Source organism: Octopus sinensis, linkage group LG9 (genome assembly GCF_006345805.1).
Source record: "Octopus sinensis linkage group LG9, ASM634580v1, whole genome shotgun sequence".
NCBI classification, from domain to species: Eukaryota; Metazoa; Mollusca; class Cephalopoda; order Octopoda; family Octopodidae; genus Octopus; species Octopus sinensis.
In genome coordinates this window covers 62,892,129-62,911,785 of record NC_043005.1, presented here as the reverse complement: position 1 = coordinate 62,911,785, position 19,657 = coordinate 62,892,129, and the positions used below count along the sequence as shown (strand labels likewise).

At 34.9% G+C, this 19,657-nt stretch overlaps 1 protein-coding gene across 11 annotated transcripts in view; it reads left to right on the top strand.

The window, feature by feature from the left end:
* Positions 1 to 19,657, top strand: part of LOC115215814 (MAGUK p55 subfamily member 7) — a 930,620-nt gene that overhangs the window by 132,896 nt on the left and 778,067 nt on the right. For all 11 annotated transcript variants that reach the window (XM_036506006.1, XM_036506002.1, XM_036505998.1 and 8 more), the window contains one exon: positions 10,236 to 10,317. The gene's annotated coding sequence lies outside the window, so the exon portion shown is untranslated. The remainder of the gene's footprint in view (positions 1 to 10,235; positions 10,318 to 19,657) is intronic.

The window sequence follows — 19,657 nt, the reverse complement described above, 5'->3', positions numbered from 1 at the left end:
ATGCAATTTAATGCTGGTAAATTTCAAGCCTTACAATATCAAGCTGTAAACACATATACATTACAACACAACTATACTGGTCCAGGAGGGATCGAAATCCCAGTATCGAAATCAATACGGGACCTGGGGATAGACATGAGTGACGATGCATCTTTTTCTTCACACATCGCGAAGGTGGCGACAATGTGCAGACGACTCACTGGCTGGATCCTGAGGACATTCCGGACAAGAGACTGCGAGACCATGTTGACACTATGGAGGACATTTGTCCTAAGCCGCCTGGACTACTGCTCCCAACTGTGGTCACCGCATAGTGTCAAACTAACCACAGAGCTTGAGACAATCCAAAGACATTTCACCAAGAGGATTTCCACCATGAAAGAAAAGAACTATTGGGAGAGGCTTAGGGAACTCAATTTGTACTCCTTGGAACGAAGACGAGAGAGATATGCAGTGATATACATATGGAAAATCCTGGAGGGACTAGCACCAAATTTTGGAATTGAGAGCTGTTCCAATCCCCGTACAGGACGTCACTGTGTGGTGCCAAAGGTCCCGTCTTCCACATCCAGGGTAAGGAGCAGATACTGTAATAGCCTGGGGTTCAGGGGCCCTCAGCTGTTCAACAAACTGCCAAGAAAACTAAGAGATCTACATGATGCGGATGTGGACATTTTCAAAAAACATCTAGACAAGCTGCTTTCCGGGATCCCAGATGAACCCACTGCAAGGTACGAAGGTAACCTAAGGGCAGCAGCTACAAACTCTCTCTTAGATCAGTGGCCAGCCACGGCAAACTGGACTTAGAGAGGGTAGCAACAAGGGCGGTGCCCCAGCATGGCCTCAGCCGGATGGCTGAAACAAGTAAAAGAGTAAAAGAGTAATATATATACATATATATACATGTGTATGTGTATATATATATATACATGTATATGTGTGTATATTTATACACACACACACGCACACATATATATATATTCATATACATTCATGTATATGCATATATATATATATATAGTATATGCTCTTGTGTCTGGGGAGAGTCATTCTCTTTTAGTGCATTATAATTTAACACACTCACCAGTAAACTTTCCACTCATTTTTTCTATATTTTCTAAAATTTTTGCTGCGTCTTGCAACCTTTTCAATATATATATACATACACACAGGGTGCGGTGAATAAACTGTCATCTAGATTACATGAAAATGAAAATAACACTGACATATTCATTTTAACAGATATAATTACCAAAATTACATAAAAATATCTTGAAGTACTAAAATGTCAATCGATTCAATAAAATCGTCATTGGCTTCAACTATCACCTCTAGACAACTTCGGAATCTCTTGCAACTCTTCTGGACAGTCTCCTTGTTTAATTTGGTGAATGCACCCATAATCTTTGCCTTCAGTTCATCTTTGGTGTTACAAGGGGTTTTGCTGGTCTCTTACTCAACTGCACCCCACACATCATAATCAAAGGGGTTGCAGTCTGGGGAGTTAGATGGCCAGATGTTAGGGGTGATGTGGTCACAGGAATTGTCTGATAGCTATGACTGGGTTCTCTTACTTGTGTGACATGGTGCAGAGTCCTGTTGTCAGATATGGGGTTTCCAGCAGCCACCCTGTTGACCCAGGGCAGCACTACCTCCTTCAGGTACTTGATGTAGGCCACCATATTGAGTCTGAGGTCGTGTGGGAAGATGAATGAAGGCGTAACTTCACCATCACTAGTGATCACTCCAAACACCATGATGTTGACTGGATGTTTAATTTTTATCATTCTTGGTGCATGCCCTCAGATAACACTGTCTTCTGATTGACACTCAAACACTGAAATGTTCGTATTGGAGCTTCCAGCAAGAATACTAAGAAGTACAGCATGTCATTTCCAAATTTCTGGCCGAGTGAATTGCATCATGGTGCTATTTTTATCATAGACAGTGCCCAACTGACTCTACTATACTGTGTAGTCAACAAAATCAAAAACAAACACTGCATGCATGAAATTAAAAATATAAAATGGTGACAATTTACCCATCACACCCTGTATACACACACACATAATGTGTATTTATGTGTATATGTATAGGAAATTTCTTTTAATCAAACTCTCATTGATATTTATTCGTTTGAACTAACAACATGCGAAATGATCAAGTACTGGTTGTGTCATTTGGGGCTACTAATTTGTCAAAACCACTGTAGAACATGAATTTCTTTATAATTCAACCTCCATTTGTCAAGCAACTTTTTAGAAACAGTTTTCATGGATCCTCTGTTCAATTTTCTGTTAACAGTATGGTTATCTATGAAGACTGTAATATTTCCTAATCTAAATAATTTAGGAATTATACCTTCATTATATTCTTCAGACCCAATGACTTCATTTTACATTGATGTTCCCTTCTACGTTTTACATGTTGTAAAAAAGTGCTTAAGCCTTCTTTCACATCTTACTGACATTGCTTCAGTATATCTAACTGTTTATATAGTTCCACTACAAAAGTAGCATTGCAGAATTTAACAACATACTTGTAGTTGCCATTTTTATTGAAACATCCCTTTGGAAATTCTTCAAATCTTTAATTGCTAATTCCATTGAAAGCAGTTTTATATAAATGATTGAAATAATTATCAGCTGATTCAGTCAGCCACAAGAGAGTTGATGCCAGCCGCAAAAGCATCACATATTAGCAGTTGTCTTGTTGTTCAGCAGTAAAGATATTTACCAAACATTTCTTCCCCAAAGGCTCTGAATTCAGTCATTAATGCATCTATTGATTGATTCTTATGCTGTTTATATTTTCTGATTTTGAATCTGCTCTTATCCTTTTTAGCATATTTACTTTTTGAGGTATTGATTACATGACATCTCTGGCAGCATTAACAAAGGTGAATGCTATAGGGTCTTGCAATAAAAGCTAATAACATTAGAAATAATCTAGGTCGTTTTTCTATGTATATCTGGAACTTTTTTTCCCCAACTGGTGATGGTTTTATGACAGTATAATACCACATTTAAAAAGAAAATTGAATTCATTATACTTTGATAACTAATCATTTGCAAACTAAAAAAACTATAGATGTCACAGATATATATATGTGTGTGTGTGTTCATTTATATATATATATATGCACACACATATATGAGAGAGATAGAGATAGATACACACACACGCATATATATATGCACACATATATATGAAGGAAGTATTTAGCAATGATTATGACAATGAATAGTTATTATTAAAATATTTATTATATTCTCTAACAAATAAAAGCAGAAATTGTTAACTTCCTTTCTTTAATGACTTAGAAGAGGAAGGACAGCATCCACCACCCTTTTTTAGGGCCTCTCAGACTGGTGGAAAGAAAAGAGTAAGTTACCTTTAGGCCAAATATCTGGTCTGAATTATTGCAATAATAAAAGCAGTCAAGAGCTAAAAAGCTGTGTTAAACTATTTGACTGATGATACTTTTGAAAGACACTATATAGTTGTCAAGGAAACTTAGCAGCACGGCTACTACTACGATTACTTGTAAAAACGATATGGGTGTTGTTTCTAGCACATTCTCATTTCTTTATCACTCTCACATGTATGAATGATTTTCAATATTTTTTTCCCCATAAGGCGGTGAGTTGGCAGAAATGTTAGCATGCTGGGCAAAATGCTTAGCGGTATTTCATCGCTTTACATTCTGAGTTCAAATTTTGCTAAGGTCGACTTTGCCTGTCATCCTTTCGGGGTTGATCAAATAAGTACCAGTTACACACTGGGGTCAATGTAATCAACTTAATCTCTTTGTCTGTCTATGTTTAGCCCCCTGTAGGCAATAAATAAATAAATATTTTTTTCCCCATAAGATGGTTAGCTGGCAGAAATGTTAGCATGCTGAGCGAAATGCTTAGTGGTATTTTGTCTGTCTTTATGTTCTGAGTTCAAATTCTGCCGAGGTCGACTTTGTCTTTCATCCTTTCAGGGTTGATAAATTAAGTATCAGTTGTGTACTGGGGTCAATCTAATTGACTGGCCCATCCCCCAAAATTTCGGGCCTTGTGCCTAGAGTAGAAAAGAATATTTTTTCCCCATAAATATATTTATATGCTATAAAAAACGAAAATTTGAGAAATTATGAAGTTTTTGCAACCCCACTCCCTGCCCCTGATTGTTTCTGTCTAGAATTAAAAATATTGGAGAGCCTGAGAAGGTCATTGCTGGCATTTATCCGCAGGGATTTTAAAAAATTACAGAGATGTACTTGCATAGCAAGTGACTTGATCTGAGATTGTGTGCTGAAACTAAAACAATTGCAGCATGGAAGATGTTTGTTAACCATTCAAGAACACATAAATATCATTAGATTCACTTCAATATTAAAATTTCATTTGTGTCAAAATATTTTCATTGCTTTGAAACCATGACCTGTTCACTGACAAAGCTTCACAAAAGTGATGCAACATGAAGTTTAGTCAGAGAACAGCACACATACACACATGCACACACACACACACATTCATTGCCTTTCATTTGTATGTGTATATGTATCTATGTGTGTATCACTGTTGAAGTTGCGTTTGGAAACTGAATAAGGTGCAAGTTTTCAGTACGTGTGGGTAACTTTTTATTTTTTCCTTCATCTTCTAATAGTGATTAGCCAACTTTCTAGGCTCTTCTCACAACTATCCCACATTAAAAATTATACAGGTATTTAAAAAAATTTTCATTCAGTAAATAATGTTTTTATATTACATATACAGTAATAGTGAGTTAAAACTTAAAAGAGAAAGTGAGAGACTTCGTTAATGAAAATGGAATACTCTGCAGTGAATGCAATGAATATTTAAATTTGTGATGAATTGGACACAGTGAATATTTATATTTGCGAGAAATTGGAGTTAAAAAAATTCAATAAACTCAAGAAATAGAGATTATAGGAAATTTCTTAGTACACGAATTTATAAAAATATTTCCGGATGGTCAACCCTTTAATAATTGCTTTCTTTTAGTAATTGTTACATACCTAATTAATTAGCAGCTTTCTCCATTATAGTATTGTTGTTGTTTGTTTCTCCTCGAGCCACACCTGGCTCATTAGGGCCGGTTTCCTTGGCGTATAGGTTCCCTACCTGGACAGGACGCCAGTCTATTGCAGGTGAGCTGTAAGATCCAGGAGGAAAGAATGAGAAAAAGTTGTGGCAAAAGAGTCAGCAGAAGTTCGCCATTACCTTCTGCTGGAGCCGCGTGGAGCTTAGGTGTTTTGCTCATAAACACACACATCACCCGGTCTGAGATTCAAACCTGCGATCCCTCGACCACAAGTCCACTGCTCTAACCACTAGGCCATGTGCCTTCACCCATTATAGTATAGATATACATACATACATACATACATACATACATATATATATATATATATATATATATATATATCTGTGTGTGTGTGTGTACAATGAGCTTATTTCAGCTTCCATCTATCAAATCCACTCTCAAGGATTTGGTCAGTCCAATGCTATAGTAGAAGACACTTGCCCAAGGTGGTATGCAGTGGAACTGAACCCGGAACCATGTGGTTGGGAAGCAAGCTTCTTATCACACAGCCACACCTGTATATATGAATTTATACTTATATGCAAATGTATGTATATATATGCATATATATTTATACACACATACACATATAGCAGTATATTTATACAATGAAGAAGCTGGATTACCTCCCCCCATGGACATCATAGGCAAGTTTCTTTAGCTATGTACTGGCACTAACTTGTGAGGGGAATTTGACAATGTAAGAAAGATACTGTGTTGCTACCTTTGTTTGCCATAAAGTATTTTATTATTACATTAGAAGGAAAGCTTCTGGATGTCATACAACAGTATCTTGACTCTATTGTAATTAAATCATAAATGTTATTATGTAATTTTCCTAAGTCAAACATGCCATAGAAATATACAGAGTATGTTTCTTACTGTTTCCTATTTCATCTTTTTCTCTTTAGCTATTTGTTTCCTGTTTAATTATTTTTGTTGTGCCATGTTAAAGGGTTCTTTATGTGAACATCAATGGCTTTGTGTATGAAATTCAATTTTAAAAATGTTCTAGAATCAACCTTTCTTTTTTTAACCAAGGTGTTTTGAATCTTTCTCGTTCTTTCTTTCTCTCTTTCTTTCTTTCTTTCTTTCTTTGACATTGCTGCAATTGAGCATAAATGACATTCTGTGAATGTTCCTAGTTACCTTGCTTTGCACAGGTATTTTATTCATATTGCTTTTATTCATTCAATTGAAACACACACTTGTATACTTCCTTTCTTGATTCTGAAACAATCAAATATTTTTATCAATTTGAATTAGTTTACATATGTAACCAATTAAATGCTCCATTTTACCTTTTCATTATCTCAATGTTCTTTTTAATGATTTCTATTTTTGTTGTTCACATTCTGCTCAACAATTAGAATCATGAAATTTAAAATATGATATTTCAGCTTAAATGTATTTTGATACTCTACCTTCAGTATTTAGTACTCTATTTGCTTTCCTTCTACTCTACACTGTATACTTTGTGTTCAAGTGTTTTTATATATCATCATCATTGTCAATTAACATCTGCTTTCCATGCTGGCATATATATATATATATATATATATATAATGTACAAGCAGTATCGCCCAGCGTTGCTCGGGTTTGTTTCGACCCTTTAGAATTGGAAGTTTTGAAAATTGGAAATTTTGCATTGTGTAGCTTGTTATTCTCTTTAAGTGAACATTTTTCTGGTTGAAATACACTGAAAAATGGCGACACAGCAGTAAAAAAATCGTAAAAAATGGGGATTTTCATAGAAAAAAAGAACACCTTTTCGATGTAAATAATTATTTCTTCTACGGAAGGAGGAGCAAGCCTTCTTCTATCATCATCTTAATTTTGGTCAACTTGTGCCACAGGGTCTCGGAGGAGATTGTGTTAGTTGAAGGCTACCAAACCTGCCATACACAGACAACTTCAGCTTTATATATATAGATATATATATATATGTATAATATATATATATTTATATATATATATACACACAAATATATACATATTTATATTATTATCTATATATATATAGTATATATATATATATATATATATATAAATGTGTATATATTGTGTATATATATATATATATATATATATATATATATATATATATATATAAATGTGTATATATTTGTATATATATATATATATATAGATATATATAAATGTGTATATATTTGTATATATATATATATATATAGAGAGAGAGAGAGAGAAAGTTATCAGAATTTTGGAAGCAAAAAATCTTTTTATTTCTTCATTATTATTAGTGCTTTTGTTCATTTCTCGAACATGTCAAATAAAATTTTGTGAATGTACAAACAGCTTGTTCATTTACATAAGACAGATGATTTTTTTGGGGGGTTTTGTTTAGAAAAAGAGAACATCGTTTTTGTTGTTTTAGGTGAGGTTCCATGAGAGTGGAGATAGATAGATAGAAATATATGTAGGTAGATAGAAATATAGGTAGGTTGATAGATAGATAGTTAAAGAGAAGGAGCAAGAGAAGGAGGGACCCTCCTTCCTATTCACCATTCATTTATTTATTTAGTCATTTACCATTGTATTGGAATGGTTTTATGGATGGTGGCCTATATATAAATGTGTATATATTAGTATATTCGTGTGTGTGTGTATATATATATATATATTATATATATATATATATATATACATACATGCACACACACACACACACATATATATATATGTTGTTAGATATGTTATACATACATCTTTATATATATGTTATATATATATATGCTTATATATATTTATATATCATTTGTATATATATATATATATATATATATATATAATATATATATATATATACATATAACTATGTTATATATATATAAACATTTCTAAGAGACTGACTAAAGTAAAACTTCATTAAGAACTAAAATTTGGGTACAAACTGTTAAACCTGCTAAAAAGTGTCTTTTATTTTTGACTCACCAAAATTCTTTCTAATATTTCTAATATTTGATAAGATGGATACATTGAAACCAATAATATTTTATTAAACATTCTCTAAAATATACTTCTGTTCCTTTTCCATCTGCATTTGCGTTTTTAACTGTAATTTTTGATTTGTATGGACTCCTAACCACTTTTCACCAATATGTAACTTTAGATCTAGGCTGTAGTACATAAAGGCCCTATCACAAGTCAAATGAGAAGCTGTCCTATATTAGCACAGCCTCTTGTGGCCCAACTGTAGTTTTCAAGAACCTAATGAAAAGTGTAAGCAAGTGGATCTCGAATCTATCCTCTAGCCAAGATATCTTTGACACCACTGTCCCCTACTATAATGAGGTACTGGTATGAAGTGGATTTAAGGACCACATCTATATGCCAGGCATTAGCACCCTGAAAAGGAGGCACCACAGAAAAGATATTTGGTTTGCTCCACCCTTTTTGCTCAACATCAATATTTGTGTGGGAAGGATTTTCATTAACTTAATAGATAAACATTTCACATGCACACATGGATACAGGAAATTACATAACAGGCACAACCTAGGAATCTCCTTTAGTTATCCACCTAACATAAAAAGCATTTTAACAAGCACCCACATTATAAAGGAGGAGGCAGGTTACTCTTGCAGTATATACAATAACTGTCCAGTAGGAGGTCAATGCAAGGCTAAAGGAATCATCTATAAAGCTACAGTGACACCTAGACCTGTTAACTGCATTACTAGCAATGTACCATCCAAGAGCAATAATAGCAGATTAATCAGGTCTCTCCATAGCCAGAGATGATGATCAGCCTGGGGCCAGCAACACAGAGGAAGTGCCCGGCGACCCCAGTACTACAGCCAAAGATGATGAACAAACCATTATCATTGATCCCGATAGTGACCAGGCCTGCACCATATTTTACCAGTTGTACAATCACCACACCTAGAGATGATGACCAATCCGGGAACAGCAACACAGAGCTATCTGGCATCCCCAGTACCACCACCACAGATAATAACTAAACAATTATTACTAACACCAATGAGATGACTGGCACCATACCGTATGTTCCCACCAGCCGTACCCACACTCATGTTGGCAGCTACTTCACCAGCCATATGACCAGAAACGATAATCCCATCAGTAACACCACTGGGTCATTGCATCATATTGACAATGTTAGCAACAGTGTTACCAACAGCATTCCCAGTCCTGGAGCCTACCAGAGATATATCAAGAGTGCAAATATAGCCACATCCCAAGTTTGTAAATATATTGGATCAGCCAATACATCTTTCAAATGTTGCTTCCGCAACCACCAATAATCCTTCAGAGTCCCAGAAAGATGTCTTGTCATGTCCCTGGCCAGCCATGTGTGGCACCTCAAAGATCAAGGGACCCCATGTGATATCAAGTGGGAAATAATAGATCATCCAGGCCCATATATTAATGGGAGTGGCCATTGCAAAATCTGCATCATGGAGAGAACCAAAATTCTTATGGACTATGCTAAATCTGGTGTGTTGAATAGTTGTAAATAGTTTTCTCTAAATGTGTCCATATCAGGCCTATTGGATAATTGGATCTCCCATTTGCTGGTTAGGCTATTTCGGGTCTGTAAGGGGTTTTATCCTCTGGTCCAGGGGAGATAACTCGCCCTCATTAACAGTTTTATACATTAACCATTAAATCTCGATATCTGAGCATTTCCTCACGTTCACTGGTAGAAAGCTTAATTTTTTTGTCCATAAAGTTGTGGATATTTTGGATATAGAACCTTTAGTAACTCTATGACCAAATTTTAACTTTTTGTTTTAATATATATATATATATATATATATATATATATATGAGATTGTCTATGTGTGTGTGTCTTTGTTTTGTAACATTAGCCATTCAAAAATTAGAAATTATTAAATTAAATACCAAGGTTAAAAATAAGTGAGGATATTGACTTAATTGACTAAACCCTGGTGCTTCAGCATGGCTGCAGTCTGAAACCAGGAGCATTATAAAAGTAAATAAGCATATGTCTATCTAACTAGCTATATGTATGTGTGTATGTTTGCATATATATATATCATGTTTGTCTATCTGTGTGCATGCATCCAGTTATAAATGTGTCTCTTTTTTTATGCATTAATAATTTTTTGTTATATATATTTATATTACAGGAAATACTGCTGGTAGAAATGAATAGCGAGATTGATCTTCCAAATGGAGCTAAAAATTATTTACTTACTGCTGAGACTACTGGTGAGTTAAAAACTTTTATAACTGCAAGTTTGCTCATAAATACAATTTATAAACCTCTTTATATGCTTTAAAATAGACAGGTTTTTGTGTCCATTTATGAATACATAAAATTGATGTTTTTCTTTCAGCTCACTAACCTATGTTAACTATATTATAGACACCCTTTGATCTTCATTATGTTTCTATGTTTTAGCATTTGACTTCTGACAAAAAAAATATATTTAACTCAAGTTCATCATTCTTTGAAGAAAATAACAATCACATGAAAAAAAAAGTAAAATGACGATTAAAAGATACTTAATTGTCAAAAGTTACTTTTACATGAACACTACTGTTTATTTTATTTCATTTTAAGCCTAATGTTTAGAGTGTCTTCAATGAAGGCTATTGAAATTAAGTAGCTAATTGACTTACCAGGAATAATATTGAAAATAACATACTGTTGCTTGAAAATGTGTCTGCAGGTTAAAAACCACTGAGGCAGTTGATAACTGTGTATACTCATGTTTATATTTAGATGCATACATGTGTGTATTTGGATATTTTTGTATACTACTAGGTGATGTATGAAGTCAGGAGTCAGTTCTTATTGAGCACTGCTTTCAATGAAAGCAAAGAATCCTTGGCCACCCTGCCTTAATTTCAGAAACAGTATTCCCTAGCCTACATTATTCAACGTGCTCTACTTTTTCGAAAGATTGTAGAGTGATTGATTTAGATGCTCTTTCTAGCTGTTGGATCAAGCATGTAGAGACTCCTCTGTGGGTTTCTTGTATACTTATGTGTGTTTATGTGTATGCTGAATATGTTCATTTTGAGTCAGTTCATTATACTTAAAAGTGTTTTCAAACAATTTTTTTTTGGTTTCTCTATGTAAGAATAAAGATATCTGTATTCATTTATAATGAATAATTGGAAGAAAAAAAAGTCTGAGAAAGATGAGTAATGATTTGCAATATTCAAGAATACCTTCTCAGTTATGCTAACTTCCCAAAGCATATGTTTGCACATAACTAGGTACCTCACTCAATCTCCCTGCCGACTCATCCCCATCTCCACCCAGACATCTGGTTCCCTCCCCTAAGCCATTCTCTGTTGATGTTCATCCCTCATTCATATCATTGACCATCCTTGCCTTATTTATTCCATATCTCACTGTACTCCACACACTTGCAACCTTTAACCCCTCCTCTCCTTTCCCTTTCACTCATCCCTCTGTCATTCTTCTATCTGCTGTATTACTTTGCAGCTGTAAGTAATGAAAGCTACAAACCATATCACATTGTCATTTCTGTACTGCTAGTCATTCCCTATCTTCCGAGTTACTTCCAATTTTCATCCCTCTTCCTTTCTTATCATTATCCCTCATTTATATTACCCTCAGTGACCAACATTCCTGTTCCTCATTCCCAACATTCATTCTCTGTACTCAATTGATCACCTCCATCCATGTTTCTATCCATTTCACATTTTCCTCATCTATTTTTCTTCACACTCTCTGATAATCATCTTCTTCGACATGTTACCTTGATATTACATTCTAGTACTACCAGGGCTGTCTTAGCAGCATTATAGGCCATGGGCAGATCATTACACTAGACCTTATAGTGTTTATTTATTCACTACAAGCCACAGCACACATAAATTATAATTGAGCCCCTACACCCATAAGGGCCCCAGGCAACTGGTGAGTGTGCTCATGCTTTAAGACAGCACTGATCACCACTATATTTATCTCTTATCAACACCATACATTCTACTGCCAAACACCAGTGTATAAGATGAGGTAGCCATGAATCTTCTATTAAGCAATAAACCAGTTCTTGTTCTCCCTGTCCTCAGAACAGAAAAGAACATAGCTAAATATGGCCAGGCATTTTATGCTGTATTCTTCAGAGTTACTATTCACTACTCTTAGTTCTATAAAATATTAGGATACATATATTCTGATTCAAACAATGATTATATGCACAGGTGTGGCTGTGTGGTAAGAAGTTTTCTTACCAACCACATGATTCAGTCCCATTATTGTGACATCTTGAACAAGTGTCTTTTACTATTACCTCAGGCTAACCAAAGCCTTGTGAGTAGATTTGGTTTTGCAGAAACTGAAAGAAGTCTGTCATGTGTGTGTGTATGTGTGTGTGTGTGCGTGTGTGTGCGTGTGTATGTGTATGTGAGTCTGTGTGTGTGTTTGTCTCCCATCACCATCTGACAATTGGTCTTGGTTTACATCCCTTGTTTACATCCCTGTAACTTGGCAGTTCAGCAAAAGACACCAATGGAATAAGTACCATGCATAAAAAAAAAAGAATTTCTTGAGTCAATTCATTCGGCTAAAAGTTCTTCAAGTGGTGCTCTCACATGGCCACAATCTAATGGCTGAAACACATAAAAGAAAAGAATTCTTTTAGCCTATTCATATCTCATTTATTTTAAGAAAGCAATTATGATCTTATTCACTAACCTGCACTTCTTTGTTATAAATGTTTTGTTAATTTAGGTAATGAAATATTATTTCTTTAGGGCATAGGGCATATTTGTTTGTATTGTACAGTGGGTTACTGTTTAACGAACGATCTGAAGTGCATTTATTTTGCTCGTAGATATATGTCAGACATGTACTTTTGCTGGTGTTGCAGATGCATAGAAACAATTAGTCACTATCTTGAGGTAGAATCTCTAGAACTGAAGGCATGGGGTAATCAAAACTATTTTCTTTATTCTTAAACTCAGAGAAGAGAACATCTTTTGAAAAATCATTTCAAGATGATAATGCACAACAGCATGAAGGCAAGATAGACAGAATGTATCAAGAGATGTAGTTTCTATTTTGCCTATTAATGTTTTGGAGAGATTGGATCTAGAATACAGTTATAATTTGTATATTATTAAGTGGTTTTAAATATTAGAGTGCTGAGGCTTTAAGTGTGTTAAGAAGATTATTTGGTGTAAATTGTAATTATAATGGGCAAGTTTTCTATGGAATTCCTTTGTAGAAGTTATAGTGACCAGAATACTGTGGGCATTAAAAATATCTGGATATTTTTATCTCATAAGAGTATTTATTCTATCTAAAAGAGAGTGAACAAATAATTTTTGAGCAAAATACTTACTGTGTAATAGAAGACATTAGTTTAATGTTCCTACTATTTTTTCCTTACTTCTTTCCTTGATTTTATATATTTCTTATGAGATGAAAATAGGTTCTCAAATGAGAAATATAGGTCTAAATGTTTACAATAGTACTATTTAAAACATTAAAGGAAAACCTTTTGAAAATGTCTGCTAGTATTACTATTATCACGTGATCACGTGACCGACCAGACCATCAGGTGTTGTTACACATCGCTGGTCACAATGCGTTTGCATTGTTTTAGCCTTCGAATGACGCCACCCCGCTGGCTAAGCGAGCAGGCCAACAGAAGAAAGAGTGGGAGAAAGAGTGGTGAAAGAGTACAGCAGGGATCACCACCCCCTGCCGGAGCCTCGTGGAGCTTTTAGGTGTTTTCGCTCAATAAACACTCACAACGCCCGGTCTGGGTATCAAAACCGTGATCCTGCGACTGCGAGTCCGCTGCCCTAACCACTAGGCCATTGCGCCTCCACATTACTATTATAGTTAGAACAATTCAAAGAAAGATTAAAAAATTATAATTTCCATTTTAAGAATTAAATTTTTTTTCTACATATCTATTTTTGTTAATATAACTTAAAATAAACATGACAATACATTAAAAAGTAATAACAATTCTAAGTTAGCAGTGATTGAAAAGTATTTACCATTAAAACCCATGTAATTTGTGCACCTGTGTAATTTATACAGGTGATTTTCAAGATAAAATTTTTTAAAAAAAAGCTTCTGTTCCTGTAAAATTTGCACCCAAAAGTTTTCAGAATTGCCAATATAGCCAAGGGAAAAAGGTTTTCAATTTAGTTGTATTTAGCATAATTTAACTTATGATTAGATTTTATCAAATTTTCATTAAATAAAAATAATTTCTGTTTAACAGGTATTACTTTGAAAGCAATTAAATTACAAAATGTTTGTGTTGTTTATAATAAACTTTATTTTTCATTTCTTGCTCACAAGAGATTATGTTCAATCTTTAGTATACTGCTGTATGTCTTCTCAAATCACAATCAGAGGAAAAGTTGTTGATAAGAATTACTCACAAAACAAAGCTGACAAATATGCGCAGGTGTTGAAATTAAGTCTAATTACCAATAAGCATCAACTTGGATGACACTTTACTCAACTGACAGAGGAAGGTGACCAATCAAACTCATTATGTAAACGGAATTCTTTTCTGCCTATTCTTCTGGGAACCTTTGATACGGAGTATTGAAATTTTAATCCCTTTCACACTTATAAAATGTCAAGCAAACTTTAAAGTTTGTCATTACCATTATTGTCAGTATGGGCAGAACTTATGAATTGTTTACTGCAAATGAGAAATTAAATATGTTGAATATGCATTTGAATGTGACAATAGAGCTGCCAGAAGGTATTTTAATGTTAATGAAGCCAGTGTTCGAAATTGGTGTAAATAGTACAACAAACTTAAAAGTGTGCTCTAGTATTAAATAAATAAAAATAAAAACATACAATCAAAATTATCCATATCATTACATTTTTTTCAGTCAAGAACATCCATATCACTGTGTATGTCAATAGTGCTTGGGATAGGTAGAAACTGCAAGCAATGTAAAATATGGCCCAGACCATGTTTACCAGCATGAACATTAGACGTCCAAAAGTAGCTAACCATTTAACAGTTTTAGTAAATTTATGCAGAAGATGTAAGCATTATACTGTCCAGCATAGATAAAAGTCAACTTCATTGTATTTAAGCCATTATTTTTTCTGTAAAAACCTATTCTGACATTAAATGAGTCAACTTCTGGTACGAATGTTTACATATTGTACATCTTTTATCAACAAAAAACTTTCAAAAAATATTCTAGAAATAATCTACTCATGTAATTTATGTACCCACTAAAGTTTATTTTATTTTTGCGAAAAAAAGTGCAAAATTACATGGGTTTTTACAGTAGTTAGATATTAAAAAATATTGTATAGGAGTGGCTGTGGGGTAAGTAGCTTGCTTTCCAACCACATGGTTTCAGGTTCAGTCCCACTGCATAGCAAGTGTCTTCTACTATAGCCTTGGGCCGACCAAAGACTTGAGAGTGGATTTGGTAGATGGAAACTGAAAGAAGCCCGTCGTATATATATATATATCATCATCATCATCGTTTAACGTCCGCTTTCCATGCTAGCATGGGTTGGACGGTTCAACTGGGGTCTGGCAAGCCCGAAGGCTGCACCAGGCCAGTCAGATCTGGCAGTGTTTCTACAGCTGGATGCCCTTCCTAACGCCAACCACTCCGAGAGTGTAGTGGGTGATTTTATGTGCCACCGACACAGGTGCCAGATGAGGCTGGCAGACGGCCACGCTCGGATGGTGTTTTCTTATGTGCCACCGACACAGGTGCCAGACGAGGCTGGCGAACGGCCACGCTCGGATGGTGTTTGTTACGTGCCCTTAGCACGGAGGCCAGTCGATGCGGTACTGGCTACGGTCACGTTCGGATGGTTTTCTTATGTGCCACTGGCACTGGTACCACAAGGATACAAATTCCATTGATGTTCATCTATTTTGATTTGGTTTGATTTTGATTTTCACTTGCCTCAACAGGTCTTCACAAGTGTCACAAGAAGGAAGGTATGCACAGGTGGACTGACTACGTCCCAGGCAGGGGCCACGGGTTATGGCTTCACTAGTCTTGCCGGGTCTTCTCACGCACAGCATACTTCCATAGGTCTCGGTCTCTAGTCATTTCCATGGTGAGACCTAACGTCCGAAGGTCGTGCTTCACCACCTCGTCCCAGGTTTTCCTGGGTCTACTTCTTCCACGGGTTCCCTCAACTGCTAGGGATTGGCACTTTCTCACACACCTATCTTCATCCATTCTCGCCACATGACCATACCAGCGCAATCGTCTCTCTTGCACACCACAACTGATGCTTCTTAGGTACAACATTTCTCTCAAGGTACTAACGCTCTGTCGAGTAAGTACACTGACATTACACATCCATCGGAGCATACTGGCTTCATTCCTCACGAGCTTACGCATGTCCTCAGCAGTCACAGCCCATGTTTCACTGCCATGTAGCATGGCTGTTCGTACACATGCATCATACAGTCTGCCTTTTACTCTGTGCGAGAGGCCTTTAGTCACCAGCAGAGGTAAGAGCTCCCTAAACTTTGCCCAGGCTATTCTTATTCTAGCAGTTACACTTTCAGCGCACCCACCCCCACTACTGACTTGGTCACCTAGATAGCGGAAGCTATCAACTACTTCTAGTTTTTCCCCCCGGAAAGTGACGGAAGTTGTTTTCTGCAGATTTTCAGAGGTCAATGCTCCCGAGCATCTGCCACATACAAAAACTATCTTCCCAGTTAGCCTACCTTTGACATTGCTGCACCTCTTATGTGTCCATAGCTTACACTGGGTACATTTTATAGAGTTTCTACCTACACCTTTTCTACAGATCGAGCAGGGCCATCTTCCTGAGGATATTTGTGGATTGTCTACCTTTCTACTTATTAGTACTTTGGTTTTAGCTAGGTTGACTCTAAGGCCCCTTGATTCTAAACCCTCCTTCCACATATATATATATATATATAATATATATATATATATATATATTATATATATATATATGTGTGTGTGTGTATGTATATGTGTGTGTGTATGTATATATATATGTATGTACGTGTGTATATATTTGTGCATCTTTGTTTGTCCTCCCAACATCGCTTGACAACCAGTGCTGGTGTGTTTACATCCCCGTAACTTAGCAGTTCAGCACAAGGCCACAGTCAAATGACTGAAACAAATAAAGTAAAAGAATATCTGGTACTTATATTGTTTTAAAATCTAAATTTAGAATAATCTCTCTAGAAAGTATAATTCTCATTGTGGTGCTCCAGCATGACCACAGCCACCTGGCTGATACACATAAAAGAATTCTGTATACTTGAGATATATCTCTTATCTAATTTTCTATCAGTTACAATAGTTTATACTTTTTTAGCTACACTTTCTTAATCATATAGAGCTTCAATCTTAAGAAAACCATGTGAAGTTTCAACAAAGCATTTTAAACCTTGAACAGCCACTGAATTAAAATATTAAAATACAGGACTGCATCTTAAGCTGTATGTCAAGTTCAGTTTTTAGCATTGCAAATGAAGACATGTTGTCTGACATACTTGTCAAGTATCCTCTATCTCTGGTAACATTAATTAAATCTAAAAAAGTTGGTCTTGTTTACTGCGCATATATAGGATGGGGAGTTATAATTCCCCACTTAAAGCTTTAGAGCCATTAATGGCAAGTGTTTTGTTAGCTTAAAATTCTAAATCCAGTAACCTAAAGTTATTGAAAATTATTATATTTTCCTATGGAAACAGAATAAATATTGGTTGACTTAAGAGCTCAGTTGCTACTAAATAATCAAGTTGAATTTCAACAACATTCTAGTGGTATTTCCTAGCAACAAGGCTTAAAGTTACACTTTGATGTGCTCTGTACTTTTTCTTCACTCACAGAATTTCATCAATATAACCATCTTCATCAAAACAACTTATCATCATCATCACTATCATTATTACTAACATTAATACCAGCATCATAATTATCATTACCACAATCATTCCAGTATAATCATCATAATCACAGCTATCATCCACAATATTGGCTTCAAATTTTGGCACAAGGCCAGCTCTTTTGGGGAAGGGCATAAGTTGATTACATCAATCCCAGTGCTCAACTGATTATTCTATCGAATCTAAAAGGATGAAAGGTAAAGTCATCCTCAGCAACATTTGAACTCAGAATGTACAGACAAACATAATGCCACTAAGCATTTTTTATGCTCAAATATTAACACTAAATTACACTACCAACTTTACAGTCAGCAGTGTATTTCTATCTCTCTTTCTACTTCTATATCCAATTCCATGCTTCATCGCAAAACACATTTTTCATGTAGAATGTAAGTGAACTGCTCGAAAACATACTACCAGTGTAGTGAATGGGGCAAGCTCAGTCTGTTATGTCTGTGGATGCATATGTTTATCAAAAGCATAACTTATTAGTCACCAGTAGAGCCACAAGTGTTAAGTTTAAATTTGTCTGAAAGCACAATTTTCTTAATGGTTAGTGATGGTCTTCCTTGGTGAAGAGAATTTAGTTAAATGATTTGGGCCAAGATGGAAAAGTATAATGCAATCACAAAAGAATTGGAAGTGCATTTGATATAGTGATATGTATTTAAATATACATGTACACACACACACGCACACATACACATCACATGCAAGGGAGGCAACATATACAATATTCATATTTATCATAGTATTAACTCAAAGTATAGACCAAAATTTGTTGGTCCTGTTTGAAATGGTAAAATTTCCAATTAGAAATGTGAATGTCCCTTTGATGGAAGCCAGCTTTTTCAGACATCAGTAATATATTTAATGATACAGAGATTTGCTTATCTGGAAATACTGTCTACTACATGTAACTGGAATTACATATTCATATCAAAGTCTGTAAACTCACATTCTGATGTTTGACTGGTTAATGGAATGGAAAGATATCTTGTGTGGGTGTCACTGTGTTCTTTATTTTGTTGAACTTACATTTCCCTGTCAAATACTATAAAATTAAATTATGAATGACAAATATATGAATCCCTGATATGCATACCAGTTATCTGTTCAATTAGTAAGCAAAGCAAGGTAGAAACTTAGATAGTAATTACTCTCTTCTTTTTATACCAGCCATACATTATGAGTTTAATTTTGCATATCAAGTTTTACAATCTAGTTTAGATGACAGATGCTCAACTGGATTAGTAATGGGATGACTGCCAATGCAGGAATAGGTTTAATTGATTTCAGATATATTTTCTTTTTTATGTAACCTTGAAGAGAATGTTTCTTTTTCTCACATATTCAGGATGTTAACTGGCAAAGTTAGTATTTTAAACTCCTCATTTGTCTATAAATTAAAATTACACTCATGATCATTATATAGTTTTGCATTTTCAATTGTGCAATGCTTACTTGTAGGAGTGATTTCATCTTTTAGGTATCAGCTAATTTAAAACACTCATTGCTTAAATTTCAAAATGATTATTATAGTAGATATTATCATAAAGCAAAATTCAGTAACCATGCATTGAATTAACATCTATTTCTTAAAAAATTTTTTAAATATATTTGTGCAAGTCAATGAATCCACAAATTAATGAGCTAGAAAG